The sequence below is a fragment of the Mastomys coucha genome, unplaced genomic scaffold, assembly GCF_008632895.1.
Source record: "Mastomys coucha isolate ucsf_1 unplaced genomic scaffold, UCSF_Mcou_1 pScaffold8, whole genome shotgun sequence".
Lineage (NCBI taxonomy): Eukaryota > Metazoa > Chordata > Mammalia > Rodentia > Muridae > Mastomys > Mastomys coucha.
In genome coordinates this window covers 74,702,022-74,715,284 of record NW_022196914.1, presented here as the reverse complement: position 1 = coordinate 74,715,284, position 13,263 = coordinate 74,702,022, and the positions used below count along the sequence as shown (strand labels likewise).

General features: G+C 42.5%; 1 long non-coding RNA gene across 7 annotated transcripts in view; it reads right to left on the bottom strand.

Annotated features, from left to right (window-relative positions):
* Positions 1-13,252, bottom strand: part of LOC116083701 — a 200,394-nt gene extending 187,142 nt beyond the window's left edge. For 6 of the 7 annotated variants that reach the window (XR_004115878.1, XR_004115879.1, XR_004115880.1 and 3 more), the window contains exons 1-2: positions 13,148-13,248; positions 12,676-12,922 (exon numbers count right to left, since the gene is read on the bottom strand). This is a non-coding gene — a long non-coding RNA (uncharacterized LOC116083701). Of the gene's footprint in view, positions 1-12,675; positions 12,944-13,147 lie in introns of all 7 variants that reach the window. The other variant, XR_004115876.1, reaches the window with a different exon arrangement.
* Positions 13,253-13,263: the final 11 nt, after the last annotated feature.

The following is a 13,263-nucleotide window of genomic DNA, read 5'->3' as shown; positions in this document are numbered from 1 at the left end:
CCCCCCACTTCTTACCTCTCCATCCATCCCTCTGAGGGCAGGCCTCCCAGGGATATCAACCACACTCGGCATATCAAGCTGCAATAAGACTAGGTACCCCCCTCATAGTAACGCTGGATGAGGCAACCCAGTAGGAAGAAAGAGTCCCAAAAGCAGGCAAACTCCTCATAAATAGCCCATTGGCCCTTTGTTAGGAGTCTCACAATAAGACCAACTACACAGATGCAGAGGGCCTAGGTCGGTCCACGTAGGCACCTCAATTGTCAATCCAGTTTCAGTGTGCCCCTGTGGGTTCAGGTTTGTTGGCTCTGTGGGGTTTTTTGTGTCCTTGACCCTTCTGGCTCCTACAATCCTTCCTTCCTTCCTTCTTCAGGATTCATTGAGTTCTGCCTAATCTTGGCTGTGGGTCTCTGCATCTGTTTCCATCAGTTGATGGATGGAGCCTCTCTGATGGCAATTTTGCCAGGCTCCTATCTATAAGAATAGCAGAATATAATTAGGAATCATTTCATTTATTCATACACATACGTATATATATAGATATGTGTGTATACACACACACACACACACACACACATACATACATATAGCCAGGAATGCCTGGTTCTATCCTAGGTCTTTGGGTCATCTGGCTTGTGATCTTTGGTCCTCCAGGCAGTGTTAGTCTCCCTCTTGTTACATGGGTCTCAAGCTGGACCAGTCATTGGTTGGCCACTCCCACAATTTCTGTGTCACTTATACCCCAGCAAATCTTGTTGGCAAGACAAATTGTAGGTCAAAGGTTTTGTGACTGGGTTGGTCTTCTATCTCTCCACTGGTAGTATTTCCTGGTTACAGGGGATGGCTGTATCCCATCGCCCATCACTAGGATTGTTAGTTAGGGTCACCCTAATAGATACCTGGGAGTTTCTACCCTCAACCAAAGAATGGAGAAAGAAAATGAGGTACATTTATACAACAGAGTATTATTTGACTGTTAAAAGCATAATAACATGAAAAATTTAGGCAAGTAACTGAAACTAGAAAAAATGATGTTGAGTGAGGTAACCCAGACCCAGAAAGACAAACAGGGTTTGTACTCACTTATGACTGGATATTAATGTAAAGTAAAGGATAATCACAATACAATCCACAGACCCACAGAAGCTAAGTAACAAGAAGGGCTTAAGGAGGGAATGCATGGATCTCTGTGGGAAGGGGGAACATCTCCTATATCATGGGTGGACTGGGAATGGGAACAGAAGGGATCAGGTTGGGGGGCGGATGGAGGGAGAGAGTACTGAAAGAGACAGCTGGAATGGGGGGCAATTCCAGGGCAAGGTAGAAGCCTATTAGTGAATGTTTAATTTAATGTTCAGTTACTTTTTTTAATTTCCAGGGGCTTTCCCTAAGTTTTAAAACTATATCCTATTATAGACACAATGGTTTTTTCCTCAGTTCTCTGTGGAAATTAATGGAAGCATTTTAAAAAGCTGACGGTTGACTTGGCTTCTGGTTTCAGGCGTTTTTATTTACTCTGTTTCACTGTTATCATTTTCCATTGATTCTTACTGTAGCCTTCACTTTTAAGGTTTAAAGAGTGTTAAAGTTATGTGGGCCAGTGAGATGGCTCAGTTGATAAAGGTGCTTGCCATCAAGCCTGGTGACTTGAGTTCAATCCCCAGGATTCATATGGAAGAAGGGGAGAACCAATTCACACAAGTTGTCCTCTGATCTGCACACATGAATCATGGTATGTGGGTACACTTTAAGTACTTAAAAAATAAAATAATGAAAAATGAAGGTAAAATAAAAACACTTGAAAGAAAAATATTAATTCTAATGATGCTGGGAAAACTGAATATCCGCTTGTTAAAGGATGACACTAGATCCTTATCTGTCATTTTGCACAAAGATCAACTCCACATAAATAAAGACTTTACCATGGACCTGAAACTCTGAAGCCACTGAAAAATAAAGATACCACTTCAAGGTATTGGTATGGGCAACTTTCTGATTAGGACTCTAGTCACTCAGGGAATAAAGGCAACTTCTGACAAATGGGATCTCATGAAATTAAAAGGCTTCTTTACAGCAAAGAAGAGACAGCCTGCAGAGTGGGAGAAGTCTTTGCCAGCTACACTTCTAACAGAGGACCAATATCTCTACTACAGAAAGAACAAAAGCAACTATACAAGAAAACAACTCTATTCAAAACTGGGATACCAAACTGACCAGACAGTTCTCAAATGTCTATTAAATGTTTGCCATTCTTAGCCATCAGGGCAATGCAAATTAAAACTACTTCAAGACTCCATCCCACCCCAGACAGAATGGGTAGCATCATGAAACAATAACAAAAAATGCTGGTGAGGATGTGGGGAAAGAGGAACCTTATACTTCTTGATGGGAATGCAGACGGGTGCAATCGCTATAGAGACCAGGCTGGAGAACCCCCAAAACCTCAAAATAGAACTATCATGTGACCCAGCTCTACCATTCCTGGGCATGTACCTAAAGCCTCTATATTCTAATAAAGAAATACTTGTACATACATGTTTATTATTTTTCTGCTCACAATGGGAAGGAAGCAGAGTTAGACTAGATTTCTAAGAATTAGTGGATGGTTAAAGAAAATGTGTAGATATACACAATGGAATTTCACTCACCTGGAAAGAAAAATGAAGTGATGAAATACTTAGGAAAATAGATGGAACTGGGAAATTTAATAAGTGAGATGGCTCTGGCTCAGAAAGACAAATAATTACAATTTTTTTCTCATGCCCAAGTCCTACCTTCTATTTTGTATATGTGTGTATTTATGTAGGTGTGTGGGGGTGGAGTTCAAGCAACTAGAAAGGGACCATGAGAGGGGGAATGGACAGAAGAACCCACGTGGTATGAAAGTGGAAAGTGAGGTCAGCTCTGAAAGTGGAAGGGATAAACTCTGACAGGGCATGGAGACATGGAGAGGAATGGCCAGGACAGGTAGATCAAAGCTCAGTATTTGTGAGAATGTCATAAGGAAATATGTTACAGGGTAAGCTCATAGAGACCAAAGTAAAAATCAGTTATGAATTCTCTTATACATTTTAACACTTACTTAGATATAACTCTTTCCTTTACCGCTTTCAGCTCTTCCTCCCAATGCCAGTCTTTTCTGGAAGGATTAATTTCTTTGTTTTTAGGAGCTCAACTTTGATTCATTTTTTACTCATCTGGAGTACACCCTCAAATAATTTCCTCAGGATATAACAAAATCATTCCCTTAGCCATATGGAATATGATCTGTGACACTCAGTAGATACCTGATTACTGAATTCTATATACACTATCTTCTTCCTATACAGTCCACATATGATACATTTTAATTTACAAATACCAAGAAATGAGTAGCAACAAAATAGAAAACCTTTAACAAATGCACTGTAATAAAAGCTATGCTCCTCCCCAACTGAATTACTTCCATGGAAACACTATGGCACTATGAGAGTTAACCTGATAACCAATATGGCTACTGAGGGATAGGTGTGGTCAGCATCCCTATGCTTGATGGATAAGTGACACTCTTCAGGAGGGAACAGGGTTGACCCCAGATTTCACCTTGCTTCTCAGATCAGCACACAGCCCCTACCTCTTTTTTGTCTGTTTCCAGAATGTTCCATTTGATAGCTTCTCTGTACCCTCTTGTATTGATTCACTGTGTCAGCTATGGAGATGGACCATTCAGAACTCCCTTCTGGAGAGGTGCAGCTGATTGTACACCCAGCTGCTACAGCTGCTACTGCATGGGATGCATTACACTATGTGCCTCTAGGGCTGTTGCCACCCAGAGCTACGAATATAGAGAGGTTCTTTAGCCACCTAGGCCTAGCCCTGACCAATATAGACCTCTGTAATATGCATCCTTGCTGGGTGAAGCTCTTGCCACCCAGTGAAGATCTTCTCAGAATGGCACTGTAGGTGGGAGTCTGTCCTCCCCAACCTCCCCTCATCCTGTTGTCTCTGTTGGAAGGCTCTGCTTTCTGCTGTTCTTTCCTCTTTCCCTTCACAGACATTTTCCAAGTTCATGTCTTACATGTCAAGTTCCAAGTTGGCACCTGCATCTCAAGAGGATTCAGGGGAGGGATGAATTTTACTCAAAAAGTAACAAAAGACATGCTTAGCTCCCAAATACCCTTTTCATCTAAGGGGGCCAATGCTCATCGTCAGAGGCAAAGACCTTAGACAAATGACATTTAAAGAAGAAAAAAGAAAAATCTGGTTCTTCTTAAATTCAAACTAAAGTACACTGTGCTCTCTTTAATTGAAGACAATTGAGTGTATAGCTATTGGGTGTCAGCCATGAGCCATAGATCTAGTAACGCAGCGAATGGCAGGACAGACAAAAGACAGGATCCTTGTTCTCCTGGAGTATTCTCCTGAATGACTTACTTCTGAAACTTTCCACAGAATATTTTCAAACCATGGTTGACTATGGATCACTAAAACCATGCAAAGAAACATTCCAGATAGAGGGAGTGATTGCACACAGAAGTACAGCTCAGACATCTGGGCAGAAATTCATCCCCGTTGTCTTCACGGATTAAAAGTAGCGAGTATAGGGGCTGGTGAGATGGGCTCAGCGGGTAAGAGCACTGACTGCTCTTCTGAAAGTCATGAGTTCAAATCCCAGCAACCACATGATGGCTCACAACCACCCGTAATGAAATCTGACGCCCTCTTCTGGTGGTCTGAAGACAGCCACAGTGTACTCACTTATAATAATAAATAAATCTTAAAAAAAAAAAGTAGTTAGTGCAGTAATCTTGCTTTATAGATATTTTCTTCCAAACTCTTGTGATCATAGCACTGTTATTTTTCTGGCATATATAATTGTGGAAGAAACTTGAACTCTGGCCTGATGTTGCTCATTTGTGGGTCTATTTTTCTGGTAGATTCAGGCCAATTGAATCACTGATCCTTGTAATTTTCCTAGCTTTTTAAAAGAGCAATTCTTGGCTAAGATAAGGTTTTTATATGCAAATTCAGTTTCTTCTTTTTTTTTCCCTTTGATTTCAAAAACAGTTTATTCTCTATGCTGTGGGGTACCAATTTTTCTCTAAGTATTCTAAGTTTGTGGTCGTTTTCCAGGAAATCTGTGGCTCATGGTTAGTGCTCTCTGTTTCCTGAGTAATGCCTTCTTAGTCACCATTTTTCCCTCTCACTTAAAAATGGCTTTCTCCCTCTTTTTTTCGTCTCTGAAAGAACTTCTATACATAACTGGCTTGAACTCTACTATTTCTGCATCTAATGGAGTTTGTTGTTTTGTTTTGTTTGTTTGTTTGAGAGAAGGTTTCTCTATGTAGCCCTGAATGTCTTGGGACTCTCTATGTAGACATGCTGGCCTCAGAATCACAAAGATCCACCTATCTCTGCTGGGATTAAAGGCCTGTGCCACTACATCAAGCTCTGAGACAGAGTTTTATTGTGGCTAAATGATAATAAATAATAAAATAATAATAATAGTTTTATTGTTAGAAGCACTTCCTCACTGTCACCTCTGACTGCTCCTGGTTCCCTTTTCTTCTCAGCCTATCCACTTTATGTTGCATCCCTTGATTGGTGGCTGCACCTCTAGTTGTTCACTTTTAGAATGTTCTCCTTCATGACACTTTATTCCAGTTTCACTAAGACCATGTTGTATTCACTGTGTTAACAATTTAATGCTTATCTTCTTATTCTTATTTCTGGTCTTAGTCCCTGTTAAGTCATCAGCTCTAAAGATATGAGAATCATCTGAGGATGTATGAGACTGACTTCTGGACCCATCAATCCAGACCAATCAAGCAGGGCTTGAGTTCTGGAGCTCCAACAGGATGCAGGTTCCATCAGCCTAGGTCTGTGACCAGAAGAGGGACATGTACAGCACAATTTCTGCTCATACGCAGGCAAGCATTACATTAGTTCTGCTGAGAACTAATAGCAGAGAAAATGATGGCTTATTTCTAAGTCATTAACCTCTGAAATGCTAAACCAATTAATATATTAAAATCTTGTGACTGCAAATCTTGAGCTCAGCCAGAGCCTTTATTTTTTCCTTTGTCTGCACTGCTTCATCCAATATCAATGATGCTGTACCACTGTCTACCCAGTGAGAGCATGACTTGAATGGACATAGAAGCCCACCTTGAGCATGGCTTCCAGGCCCATCGAGGAACAAACTCTGTATCTTGGAGCAAAGGACAGGTTAGTAGAAAAAAGCACACAGAGAGCCTTCCCTCTCACAGGGAGTCTAGCTAACATGTGGCTCAGTTTGTATATTACTTTTCCCTTTGATTAGGATCGATCGGCAACATTAAAAAGCCTTCTCAGCTCCATGTCCTCTGCTTGGGAAGCTGAGCTGTCCACATCACAGGATTTGTTGCCTTGCCAATTGCTGGTGCTTGAGCAGTCCATAGGAAAGACACTGTACCACCCAGAAACCAGGAGCTGTTGAACTCCAGAATCCTGTAGGTGTTTCCAAGAGCAGAGAAAATGAATAGTGCTCTGGGGTTGACGTCACTTGAGAAACTTGAAATCGTTCTGTGGATTTCACTGGGACACGGATGATGCTCAGGGAAATCTCGACAAGAGACATAATGCCAGAGTCTTCCAGCAGCCGAGTGCCCGTAGGAAAGTACACTCCAAACCTGAGCTCATCTTCAAGTTGTAGCAAGGAGCTGAGCCCTGGATGGCAGATGCCGTAGAAAGATCAGTTGAATAGGCCAACATATCAAGCATCAAAGCCCAACCCAGCATTTAAATGAAGTCAGGTCAGGTCTAAAACTGCTGATCTCTTGAATTTTTTTAAATGAAGAATAATTTCAACTAGCAAAATTTTAGAAGATAAAGTTAGTTTCTTTTGTATATGAATCAATACCCATATTTTCCAGTTCTCAGTGGTACTGTCTACATGTATCAAACATGTATGCCTGTCTGCACAATCATCTATATGTTTGAACCTGTATACATAATTCTAAAATATCCTAGGAAAGAGTTTATGAAAGTGTTCCAAACAAGAGCCAACCTTCTAATATCTCCCCATTCTCCAACATTCCATACTTGATAAATGTCATACTTTAATTATTTTAAATCTCTGATCACAATGAAGGGGACAATGTTGAAATCATTGCATAAAGATGTCAACAAACAATAGTTTCCTGTGGTAAGTTAAAAAAAATAAAGGCAATTTACATCTTTGAAAAGCAGTGGGCCAAACTTTCATTTTCTCCATTTACCTGCAGATTTCATCATTTTATTTTTATTTATAGATGAATATAATTCCCTTGTGTGTCTGCATGCTTTTTTAATCCACTCCTCCTTTAATCTCCTTCATAGATATTATGAAAAGAGCTGCAATGAACATAATGTGCAAATATCTCTGTAGTCAGATATAATTTCCCTTCAGTTCATGCACAGGAGTGGAATGGCTGGGCCACATGATGGTTTTATTTACAGTTTTCTTAGCAAAGTCCAGACTACTTTCCAAAATGTCTGCACTAGCTTACACCCACATGAGCAGTGTACAGGATCCACCTTTCCACACATACATGCTAGTATTAAAAGACTGAATTTAGAAATTTGGAAAAAGCATGTTAATGGAGATGCATTAATGTATACTGTATAACCTTTACTTAAAGAAGGCATAGGAAGTCTCTGTAACGAGCCAGGAATGTGGACTGGTCAGTTCCAGGAACTTGTTGGTCACAGAGACACCCCCCTACCCCCCACCCCCAGCTAGGGCCCAGAATAAGGAACAGGATAGCAGTTAGCCATTAAGAAGATAGCATTGCCCAGAATAAGGAACAGGATAGTGGTCAGTCATTAAGAAGATAGCATTGACCAAACCACATTCCTCTTGACAATGTTTTACTTATGACCCTGACTCAACCAGGGGTTGGGTCCCTTTGGAATTTTCCACTGTTTTTATGTTATGTTTCCTTGGTAACCCTCTCACCCACCCCCCTAGTTTGTGGTTTTTCACAAGAAGTGTGTTGGGGGTCAAACCCCTCTGGCCTGCCAGGCTACGAGTTCGACCCCATATCTGGCTTATCTCGAATAAACCTTATATGATTGCAGCAAGATCAGTCTCTCGTGAGTTATTGGGTGGTTGCATCATCCCGAGACTTGAGTGAGGGTCTCCCTACCTCTGGGGGTCTTTCAGTATCTGTTGCCATTTTGAATTCTTGATGATGACCATTCTGACTGGAGTTATACTGAATGAGATAACGCTGGCCCAGACAGAGTAATGTTCCATGGTCTCTCTTCTATGTAGAGCCTATCTCCCAGTCTGTCACTATGTGTGTCTATCTTGGTGTACACATAAAAGCCAGGAACCTGGAAGAGTCCCATTGGAGGGCAGGGATACTACACAGATAAAATGAAAGCAGGGAGGAGAAGTATAAGTGGAGAGGGGCTGGGGGAAGAAGTAGAGAGAAGGGGTGACCACAATAAGGGGCATGTGAAATGTAACTCAATTAAAAATAATTATATTTTTGAAGAGTTAAGGCATTCAATATGGATCACGATTTCATCTGAATAACTTCAAATGGGACACAGGTTGCTTAAGGAAAGGAAGGTAAGGAGATGAACTCTTTTTCCACACTTTGGCTCACAATTTTGTTCTGCATCCTATGTGGTTCCAGCCACATAGACGAGCTGCTGCATGAAGGAAAATGTAACACAAACTTAGTTCAGAAACAATGGTAACTCAATCTCTGGGCACAACAACTAAAACCTAATCTTGTAAGCCTTATTAAAATCTGATTCCTCAGGTGGCAGATCCACATGATACTGCATGATACCAGGAAACTCTAGCAGCTACATCTTACCCCTCTGCTGTCCCATTTTGAACAGGAACTAACTCCTTCCTGCTTCCTCTCTTCCTCTCTCCAACCCGGAAGTCCTGTCTACTCGCCCAGAGATTGGCTCCTTTATTCATTAGGTGATTGGTTCATAAGAGCAGCACTAGTCTCATCCACAACATTGTGCAATCCTAACATGACACCACAGAAAAAATGGCTCTCCGATTGGACTTGATACCTGCTTCATAAGAGAGAACCCAAGCATGGTCAAAAACATATGGGTAGAGAAGTCATCGGCCCCTAGTGAGGAATTCACTACTCTTGCTTTAGTTAAAGTGACATGGAGTTAAGCTGCCTTCTAAACACCCATGTTTATACTCAGGCAAATATTGCTCTTGGCCTTGAGAGAAGTTTCTCTTTGTAGTGAATGCAGACACTCAAAGCTGATTAAGATGCTGAGAACAGAAGACAACAGTTGAGTGATCAGCAGGAAAGAAGATGTCCATAATGCCCTTTCTAAGACTCAGGGAACACACATGCGCACACACGCACACGTACACATACACACGCTCGGATGTTAGTCTGAAAATCAAAGATTGACAATGACAAGAGTTTATGAAGCTCAACTGCTGCTTGGTGTCAAAGTGTCCTAGGCAATGGGTGACATAGTTGACGTTGATGTTTTGGAGGAGCATCATGCCTTATAAACACTTGCACTAAACAAATCCCTCAGCTCAGGATAGAAGGATCTGGTTTGTGGAAAACCAGATCCTCCTATCAGCTTTCTACCCCATATAACTACATCTTTATCTGAGCCTTCAACAGAAATGTTTGTCGCATTGGAAGCTTTAAAAAGGCAGCAGTGGCTGCTATCTGGTAGCTAGCACATTCAATAGGAATCGTAATTTCATCTGAATAACTTCAGATGGAACACAGTGTGCTCCAGAAAAAGGAAAGTAAGGAGATGACCCCGTCTTCCACACTTCGTCTCAGACTTTTGTTCTGAGTTCTTCGTGCTTTCAGCCCACCCCTCAAGCTTGCCTTACTTTCCCATTCTTTGGGTGAATCACAAAGGACCCCTCCTTTTCTTTTACTTCTGTCTTTTCCAACCAAGTTATGCTCTCTGGTCCTAGCAACTTCTATGCTGCAGGTCTCTCTTGGCTCGGGGAAACATACTTGTACTGGTCCCAGCAGGGGTAGATACAGATGCTGCCACTTTCTGTTCACGCTCTTTTTGCCCACACACTTGTCCAATTACTTCCCTCCTGCATCCTTCCTGGCTCCTCAGAGAGCTGTCATCACTTAGGTACATGCTTTATCCGTATGTTACTTGGTTACTGTGTATATCCACTGTATCTACTTCTATGGCTCTACTGCACAATTCTTTGACCAGAGGAGCCCTATCTTCCATTTCCTTTGTAGTTACCCACAATGGGTTCAGTGCCCACACACGGAGGCCCCTCAAATTGAATGATTGCATGTTTCCTTTTGCATATACATCCCTAACTATAATGACAGCTTTCCCCATCTCTACAGTTTCTGTTTCTTAATAACTTATTTCCCTCCCCATTAACTTCAATTCTACAAAGTTTTGGATAGAGTTTTGGTACACCACATCCAGGCAACCTCTACTCTTCTTCACTTATACCTACATTCCTGTAACTTTATACAAGGCATTTAATGTCAGTGAGCTGTGGATTCTAACACATCTTTGCAAGGGGGGAAAGAAGAATAATGACTTTCCCATAGGGTTCCTGAATGCTACTGTGAATGGCCAGTTCATTCTGTTTCTAGCTTTGCCGGGGCTCACTCGTGTTTCTTGTTTTGTTGTTCCTGTACATTCTCCTGCCTCGGGTCCATTACAGTTCATATTGACTAAGACGTTTTTCAGCCTAGACAGTGAGCCCAGCCTTGACAAACAGGAAGGCCTTCACCTGACCCAAGTCACAGGCAACACTTTTTATAGGGTGCCTGTGGGTTCTTCTGAACATACAAGTTCATAGGGTGGGTTGGAAAGGACCTCCCAGATACCACAGGAAGAGTCCTTCTCATATTAGAACTGAAGCCCCAAGGGTCAAGCTCACATCCTCATGTTCCCTGCCCAAAACTAAACTTTCAAATTGGTTCTGGTATTGCAAGCCCAGCAGAGTTATACAATACCCTTTATGGCTGCCATTTCATTCCCAACACTGTGTACTCAGACTTATCCTAGACTAACTCAGTGGTGTTGGGTTCCTTCCAGTAACAGCACTGGCCTTTCCAGTGCCTGATTCCAAGTGAATCATATATGGTCTTATTTCTGAAATGGACATCAATTGATGCTAGGCGTGGGATTCGTATACTAGCTAAGATGTTTATGAGCACTGTGCCAGTGTAACTGTCTTCTCTCAAGCTACAGCATCCTCTCCAATGGGGATCGGGTTTCAACTCTAGGTCTCAGCTGTTGGCTGAAACCCTGTGGGTTTCTAGACATTCAAGTCTAAATCTTAGCATGGAGCCTGGTACAGAGCAGGTACTTCATAAACATTTCTGGGTTAAAAAAAAAAAGAAGAATACATAAGGCCCAGCATGAAGTGTGTGGGAAGAGACTGATCCCCCCCTCTAGACAGTAAGTGGTAAGTGATAAAAACGGTCAGTTTCAATATGCTCAAGTGTGACTCGGGCTGGGAAGCAAAGAGCTAAGTAATCTTGTTAACTTGATTCTCTCTGTGTAGTTCAATGCCAGCTTCAATTGGCAGTTCCTGGAAGTGCCCAGCAAGGGGCTCTCCCAATGGTGAGCATTTATTAATCTGCAGCTCTAGGGACAGCAACCTCACCTGTAAAGTCTTTCCTGTGTCCTCTATGCTCTTGAAGACGCTCTGTGCATGCCCCTGTCCCATACACACCCCATTCCAGCAGAGCAGTTTCACGTCAGCAGAGCACTGGGTTGCTTTTTTTTTTAAGAGTGTCTTCCATCTGTTGCTATTCCCAGTCCTCTGCTGAAGCTCAAAGTGTGGTCCACAGATTGGCAGCGGTAGAATCATTTGGGAGCTTGTTAGAAATGGAGGATCTTGGACTGCGCCCCAGACCTACTGAAACAGAATCTGCATTTTAACAAGATCCCAGGTGTTTCTCACACACAGTAAAGTTTAGAAACATTTCCCTGACTACAGTTCTAAGCGAGCAGAACTTGATGTCCGCCAAATGCTTTGTTTTGGAAGAAGGTTGCAGGTGGTGGCGAACAGCTGGCCCACCTTTTAAGTAATGGAGCTTTAGATCCTTTTAAGTAATGGAGCTTTAGATTCTTTCAAGAAAGTATCAACCCCGCTCACAACCACCTCTACCACCTGTGGCTGCCTCCAGGCAGGAGGCTGATAGCCCTTCCATCTAGGATACATTTCTAGTCTGGTGTGATCTATAAACCAGGAGAACTTGGGCCACTGTGTATTGATCCCCCTGGTCCATGTTCAAGTGTCTGGTTTGAATGATGTAGAAGGGGGCCCAAGCTTTGGAATTGTGCTGGGATGTCCCTAGGTTGTTCTGAAGGTTGGAGAATTCTGATTTAGGATTAGCACTTAGACTCATGGAGCATACTCCCTGCCTCCACAATCTCTTATCTTTCCTGCAGGTCTAATAATTTGCATCTGGAAGTCTTTAAATTCCCCCTTCCCCTCCAGTGTCTACTGCCCTCCGGCAAACACCAGAACTTGTGTGTAAATCAAACTCAGTTGCCCCTGAGTAAACAGTAGAAGGAAATACTGTAACAGGTGATGCTCCGCAGTAAGGTCTGCCAAGGAATTAAAAATGAAAGTGCCATTGTTTTAAAAATATAACTACACACAACTCCACAAGGTACAGCAGAGAAAGACCTTTCTGCTTCACAGGTACGCACCTCAGGAGAAAACCCTTAAGACCCAGCTTTCCTGTGTCCTTCCGGTCTTCTGCTGGGGGGGGGAGGGGTCACGTTCTTTCTTACGTCACTTCCTGCCTTTTACGTCCTGCTGGTCTTTACAGGAAGTTAGAGCATGAGATTCTCCACTCCTCTCTTCATGGTTGAGGGTAGTGCTGGGTTCTGATGGACACGGTCATTATATTCATTATATTTCTTTTTCTCTTCCAAGCCCTGAAAGCAGTTGAACCTAGACAATGGAGGCCTAAAGCTTGAGACAAGAATGTGGGGCAGTTGGTGACAAAACCTGTGCTCTGGAGAGCACAGCTGAGCTCTTCCTCACAAATCTCAAAAGCCCAACCTGACATTTCCCAATCCCAAGAAACTTCCCAAGAGAAAACGTTGACTGAGGTGGCTTCTCCCACAGAGTAGAAGGGGTCGAACACATCTAATAGGTTCCCCACCCCAAACTCACCAACCAGAGAAGCCGGATAAAAAGATACCCAACATGCTGCCACAACATTCCTTGGAGAGCTAAGATGGAAACCACTAGATCAGGCTTTTCTGGTCCGAGCCCCCCCCCCCCCCCCC